The sequence below is a fragment of the Sesamum indicum genome, linkage group LG4, assembly GCF_000512975.1.
Source record: "Sesamum indicum cultivar Zhongzhi No. 13 linkage group LG4, S_indicum_v1.0, whole genome shotgun sequence".
Taxonomy (NCBI): Eukaryota; Viridiplantae; Streptophyta; class Magnoliopsida; order Lamiales; family Pedaliaceae; genus Sesamum; species Sesamum indicum.
Window position 1 is genome coordinate 1,068,039 of NC_026148.1, and position 7,299 is coordinate 1,075,337.

The 7,299-nt window shown below is 39.0% G+C and overlaps 1 long non-coding RNA gene across 2 annotated transcripts in view; it reads right to left on the bottom strand.

Moving 5' to 3' along the window:
* The window catches only part of LOC105159788, a 3,654-nt gene extending 1,789 nt beyond the window's left edge, over positions 1 to 1,865 (bottom strand). Inside the window, exons 1-4 of one of the 2 annotated variants that reach the window (XR_002286887.1) lie at positions 1,749 to 1,865; positions 1,047 to 1,639; positions 587 to 696; positions 132 to 318 (exon numbers count right to left, since the gene is read on the bottom strand). This is a non-coding gene — a long non-coding RNA (uncharacterized LOC105159788). The remainder of the gene's footprint in view (positions 1 to 131; positions 319 to 586; positions 697 to 1,046; positions 1,640 to 1,748) is intronic. The other variant, XR_002286886.1, reaches the window with a different exon arrangement.

The window sequence follows — 7,299 nt, forward strand, 5'->3', positions numbered from 1 at the left end:
AAACATCATAAAAGAAAAAGTGGCTTCCATTAAAACTTCATGTAATAGAATTCATCATTCACAAAAAGAACTAGCATGGTTCTGAAAATTAACTGTTACAAGTCATAAGAAAAGCGGAAATCTCTGCTCACCAGATGCATACGAGATTATTTGCCTTTTCAATGGTGAAATATAATGAGCCCCTTGGAATGCAGCAGCGCGCAGTACATTGAGTGGTCTGAAATCAATGGAATATGCCTTCTGAAAGCCATCCAGAATTGCCATCATTGTCAAGTTTGCAGGTCTCCTGTCTGATTTATATCCTCTTAGCAATGACACCTGAGCAACCATGGAACGCTCATGATTTAGATAAATGTTCATGTCTTACAAATTGTCACATCTTAAGAGCTTGAATAACAAAGGAAGATTACGGGATAATTATACAGACACATACCCTCAGGTTTGGGTATTACGGATTAAACGAAAAAAAGAGAAAAAAAAAAAGAGGGAAAGGCCTATGAAGCATGATAATAAAGATCTATGAAGCACTTTATTCTCCACAACACACCTAAATGAAAACCACAAACAAGTTATCTGTGAACATTACAGGTTTCATCACGGAAGGAGACAGCTGCAGAATTGTGCTTACCCTAGTATTTCTTTGTTAATGTCTCTGGCATTGTACCTTGTATATCCAAAACCAGTGTAATCCCAAACCTAGAAGAAGACATTCATCAAATTCAGATGTAAACTGTTCCAACAATCCTTAGCAACATTTTTCTAATTTTAAGTAGAAGAAAATTACTGACAATATGATATTATAATAGAGCAAGTTAAACACATTAGGATTGTCAAAGCAAAAATTAAATAAAAGAAGCACTAGAAAGCAAGATAAAGATGACATGTAAGATGGAGGGAGAAGGTATTTGCAAGCAAGGAAGTGAGAGCAAACTTAGGACATCAACAGAGAGTATTCCAGTATTCCTTCTTTATCTATCAATATATGAACAATGAGAAAATATTGGGCCAAGAAGGATTGTTCAAACAGCAGTAACATTTCGCAATACCATAATTTGAGGCCTCCTCCTCGCTCTGTCTCTCCCCCCTGCTTTTCTTGGTTTTCTTTACTCTGTTTTCTTGGGTGAGAAATGAACACAAGAAAGAAGAAATGAAGGGAGAGGGTTTCACCATGTGAGTGTCGGTGGGGTTTGACGATGGGGAGAAAACGGTGGTTTAAGGGTTTTTACCAGCGGGGTTTTCCTTTCTTGGATTTGTACCCACATCCGCAGCTGCTTCTCCCGCGGGTGCTGCCGTACCATCACATTCGAACCTTTGAGTCTGCCATACCACCATGAACTTCACCTGCTTTCTTTAACTTTTTTCCTCGAAGAAGTGAACAGAGGAGAAGGGAAATGGTTTGATGGTGGGGTTGGGTGAGGGTATTTTGGCGGTGGGAGGACGGAACTGCGGCGTCTCTCCTTCGCCGGCTTTGGCTTTCTTGGAGGGAGAAAATGAGGGGTATTGTTTGAGGTGTGAGAAGAAGAATTGCTAGAGGTGTGATGGCCTTCCTCGTACCTGCAACATCACCCACTTGCCTCATCTGCTTCTCCACATTCAGCAACATCTCAATTTTCGCCTCCAAATCTCCGCCTCCATTTTCCTACAAAATTAAACCAAAACATTCGATAAATCACAGCACGAGATACAAAATGGGTAAGCCAACAATAGCGTATAAGCTAATTGGAAATCAGGAACGCGCATTTGCTTACCATTTCGATCGAATAGATACGACCAATTGGGGAATTTTTCGTGCAATCGATGAAAAACAAAACCCTAGAGAGAGAGAGAGAGAAAGAGGAGAGAGTTGAAAGATGTTTTACCATGCGACCATCTTACCGCTACTAAACCTTTTACAAAATTATAAAATTTTTATTATACATTTTGACCCCTGAATTATGTTTATTATAACAAAAGTTCCCGAAAAAAAAAAAAACTTAGTGTTGACAGAACAAAACACCCTTTTAACTTATTTTTATATTTTTTGTTTCACTTTTTAAGTATATTTAATTAAAAATTTTCTCTCAAAACTACTTTTAGTAATTTTAAAATTTTTACTCAAATTTTTATTTAAACAATAATGTTCAAAATGTATAGCTATATATAAACTATATAATACATAAAAAAAATTTTACAAGTTCAATATGAAAATATGTTTTACAAAGAAAATTATTTACAAGCTCAATTTAATTTTATAAAAAAGTATATTATATAACTTATAATTTTTATATTAAATTACATGCATAAATATTTAAAATATAGTAGCTTGAATTATATAGGCCATACTATAAGAACCTTGCCCAAGATACAACAATATTGTATGATAGGCTTAAGAAGAATCCATCATCACTCATAAAATATTTTTTTGAGTAAAGGTAAGTTTCATTATGTAGAAATAGTACAGTATAACAGTGAATTGGTTACCCCTCGACAGGCCAAGAGATACACCATAGTTTATAGAGAGCACATGTACTAATAGAACTAGAGAGATTAATACTCAAAATTCTCTGCCTAACATCGTCGATAATGATAGAAGCCAATACATTTGCCGTATGCTCAGTTTGTTGGAACCGTCTGCAGTTTCTTTTACGCCATAAGTGGTAAACGAATGATCCAAGTAACGCTCGGTATGCAGCATTGATGATATGCTTCCCTCTCCATTTTCTCGCTGCCCATTCCACATCCGTTGCCCATGCTCGATTGGGCCAGCCGAATCGAATAATTCTCGTATTGCTGAAAGGCATCTTCTGCTGAAGCGGCATTGGAAGAATAAATGAAAATGTGTCTCAACTACATCCTCATCACAAAGTATACATCCTCCCATGTGTGTGAGCCATGGTTTGTTCGTCGTTGGTAATTTTTCCTAAATATCCATCCATAAGATAAAAGTATGCCGTGGAATCTTCAAACGAACCCGAAAGTAGTGAAGACCAGCCTACTTTCGGTCCAGTCGGGCTAACAAGTCGGTAAAGAGCTTGGGCGGTGGGTCGCCCATCCAGAAAATGCCAAATGATTCTATCATCTCCTTCATGAATCTGGGGTAATGTATAGATAATCTGAAGGCATTCCAAATCTGTGATGAGGGGCCAGTGCCATTAGCCCTCATCAATAACCGTATGGAGCTTGGTGGAATCGTCTAGCCCAAGTAATCTCGGTCCTTTTGGAAATCTAGTGATCAGGGGTCCAAGGTGATGCCATGGATCCTTCCAAAGAGAGAAGGTCCTACCATCACCAATATGAAACTCCACCATTGATTGGATAAGTCTGCGTAGACGAAGCAGCTTTCTCCAACCCTACGATCCTCCCTTCTCGTTAACTGTCCAAATGGAATTATTTCGTAGTCGTCCGAGCTGTAGCCACTCAACCCAAATAGACATTCGGTCACATCTAATGACACATAGTTTCATTGTCATTAGGGCTCGGTTGAGAATACCAATATCTTTAATTCCTTGGCCCCCTTCCCCAACTGGTTTGCAAACACATCACTCATAAAAAATAATAAAATATTATATAACTTATATATTTTTTATATTAAATTACATGCACAAATATTTAAAATATAGCATATCATCACTCATAAAATAATAAAATATTATATAACTTATATATTTTTTATAAATTACATGCACAAATATTTTTTATATTAAATTACATGCACAAATATTTAAAATATAGCATATCATCACTCATAAAATAATAAAATATTATAGATTAATTATATCAACAAAGTAGCATATTTTATAGTACGTATACATAAATGTTCAAAATAATTTTTTAGATGATGTTGACAATTCCTCTAGAAAAAAACTTCACTATATATAACAATACAAAATAAAAGTTATGTAAATCTTTTAGAAATTATATAAAATAAATGAATTGAAAATTTATAGAGTTTATTCAAATTTTCATACTAATTACAAAAATTATAAATTTTGGATAATATTTATTTTAAATAAAAAGTTATAATAATTCAGATTACGTTTTTTGGTGATGACTATAATAAACATATTTTAGAGGGTGCAAACAATAAGGGTATTTTTGTTATAAATTTTTTGGTCCATATTATGAGGGAGTTTGTTATATTTTATAGTTTGAAGGGGTATATATGACGATTTTATGTATACTTTAGGGGTGGAAAGTGCATTTGACCCAAAATTCTATTTTATTTTATTTGACATTTTCAATCGAGGATTTTTACAATTAGATTAATACTAAGTATCCTCTGCTTTACATCATTAACAATCAAGGAGGCCAAAGTGGTCGCTGTTCTTTGTTGATGCTCGAATCGTCTTAGATTCCTCTCCCTCCAAATATGGTAAACACAAGAAGCTAGCAATGCTCGATAAGCAAGGTTGACAATGTGCTTGCCCCTCCATTTTCGCGTTGCCCAATCAATGTCATTTGCCCAATCTCGGTTGGGCCATGGGAATCGAACCAATTTGCGGATCTCGGAAAGGCACCGTCTACTATATCGGCATTGGAAGAAAAGGTAAGTATGATTCTCCATCCGCCTATCACACAAGACACAATCACCGAGATGAGATAGCCATGGTTTGTCCGTCGTTGGGAGTTTGCCAAGAATTACCATCCATAAAATGAAGAGGTGACGAGGGATCTTACAGGAGCCCAAAGTAGGAAAACCCAGTCTACTTTCGTTCCTGGTGGATCAAATAATCTAGTAAGGGCCTTAGTTGAGGGTTGTCCACCGTCCACTCTCCAATTAATACTCTCTGCTTCTCCATGGATTGGAGGTAGTACATGAGTTATTTCGAGGCACTCGAAATCCGTGATAGTGGGCCATCGCCATTCACCTCCACAAATGATCGAGCTAAGCTTGGTCGACAAATCCAGTCCCAATAGGTTCGGAGCGCGTGGGAATCTATCAATAAGTGACCCAAGAGGGTGCCATGGATCCTGCCATATATAGAAACTCGTTCCATCTCCAATACAGTAATCCACCACTAGGCGAATGTAACTTCGAAGACGTAGCAATTTCCTCCAACCCTATGAACCCCTATCATCCCGTACTGTCCAAACAGAGGTGTTTTGTAACCGACTAGCGTACAACCAGTCCACCCAAATTGATGTCCTCTCGCATCGGATTACATCACAGAGTTTCTTGCTCATTAATGCCTGATTTAATGTAGCAACATCCCTGATTCCTTGGCCTCCCTCTTCAACAGGCCGACACACGTCATTCCATGCTACCTTTGCGTATCCACTGTTCCCCGTTCCTTTCCATAACAAAGTTCGTAGTCTTTTCTCAATTTCTTTAATGATTTTCTTCGGCAAAATGAATGCAGAGGCCCAATAAACACTAAGTGATGTGAGCACAAATTTTAGAATTTGCACTCTTCCGGCATATGAAAGTGCAAGCCCCTCCCACCCAGCAACACGTTGGTCAATTTTTATCAATAACAGTTGGCAATCCGACAATTTAGAAAATAGGAGAGGAAGACCAAGGTACCTCATCGGCAGTTGCCCTTCCTGGAACCCAAGTAAAGTCAGCATATCTTCTCTCAGTCCCTGTGTTGACCCTGAGATGATAAGATGACTCTTTTAGACGTTCAACTTCAGCCCTGACCATCCAGCAAATCGATCAAGTCCCATTTTGAAAACTCCGATGGATGTAATGTCAGCCTTGCTTAACAATAGTAGGTCGTCAGCAAACCCAAGTTGGAACACACGCGCTGCTTTGCATTTCCAGTGAAACGTAAAAGGGCCTTCTTGATCAATCTACTAGAGAAAACCCAAGTGTAGCACCTCCATGACGAGCACAAATAAGTACGATGAAAGAGGATCCCCCTGTCGTAGCCCTCTAGCTCCCGTGAAGAATCCATGGGGCTTTCCATTGAGCCCGACTGAAAAAGATGCTGTAGTGACACATTCCTCAATCCACCTGGTAAATATGTTCGGGAACCCAAATAACTCAAGAACAGCAGACAGAAAGTCCCACTCAATCGTATCATACGCCTTTCTAATATCCACTTTCAGCGCACGATACTTCTGTTAGGCACAAACGCCGTTTGGCAGGGGCTAATGAGTTTGTCCAAAACCACACTCAATCGTTAGACAATGAGTTTAGCGGTAATCTTATAAAGCACATTACATCAAGAAATGGGTCAAAAATCACTTATGGACATTAGGGAGTGAACCTTCGGTATAACTGCCAGCAAAGTGGTGTTGATTTGTTTCAAGAGCCTCCCGGTATTAAAGAAATCCAACACCGCTTCCCTTACCTCCTGTCCCACAATCGGCCATGCCGCTTTAAAGAAACCGGATGAGTACCCATCGGGCCCCGACGCTTTATCCTCAGCAATATCAAATACTGCCTATTTAACATCAACCGGGGTGAAAGGCAATAAGACAGAGTTGGCCTCGTTGTCTGTCAGCAAATGTCATGCCCATGGTCTAAGGAACCGGATATCAACTACATCCCGTCGTCTCTCTCCTCCTAGCAGGTTTTGGAAGAAGGAGACAAATTCATTTACCACTGCCTACTGCTCCATATGGGTGACTCCGTGTTCATCGTTAATTTGCAAGATTCTCCTTGCTGTCCTTCGTTGCGCAATCTTGTGAAAAAAAACCATGGAGCATTGGTCACCCCCTTCATCCACTCCATTTTTGCTCTCTAACGAAGCATGATTTGCTCTAGCTTCGCCGCTTTGGCCAAAACCATTCGACAACAATGCTATAGGTATAAGAACAAGTCCTCCTGTCTGTTCGAGCTGACCAGGATTTGTGCCGCTTCAAGAAAACCCTTAGCTAACTGCACATTGTGCGATAAATCACCTTTATTCCTCCTCTATTCTCGAAAAATTGGTTTCAAAGCTTTTAGTTTTCGAGTCATCACGTACATCGGTATGCCAACTATCTTATGCTGCCAAACGCTCTGCACACTAGGAATGAGTTCTGGTGAGAGGGTAAGATAATTATCAAATCGAAACATACCTCCCAACTGCTGTTGTCGGTCCCCATACAGGACCATCGGTGAGTGATCTGAGGTACGCTGTGTAAGGCTCGAGTAGGAAAAAATGCATAAAACCCCCCTATGTTTTAAAAAATATGCAAAAAGCACCCCCTGTTTTTAGATTAGGCTAAAACCCCCCTCCTGTTTTGTTTTAGTCAACTCACGTGCCCTTTTTCAAAATGAGCACTAACGACGTCATTTTTCTTCCTAATTTGACCGTTATAACCTTGCTGTCTTTACTGCTCTTTAACTACAGTCAAAGAGTGAATTCAAAGAGAGAGAAAGAGTTACAG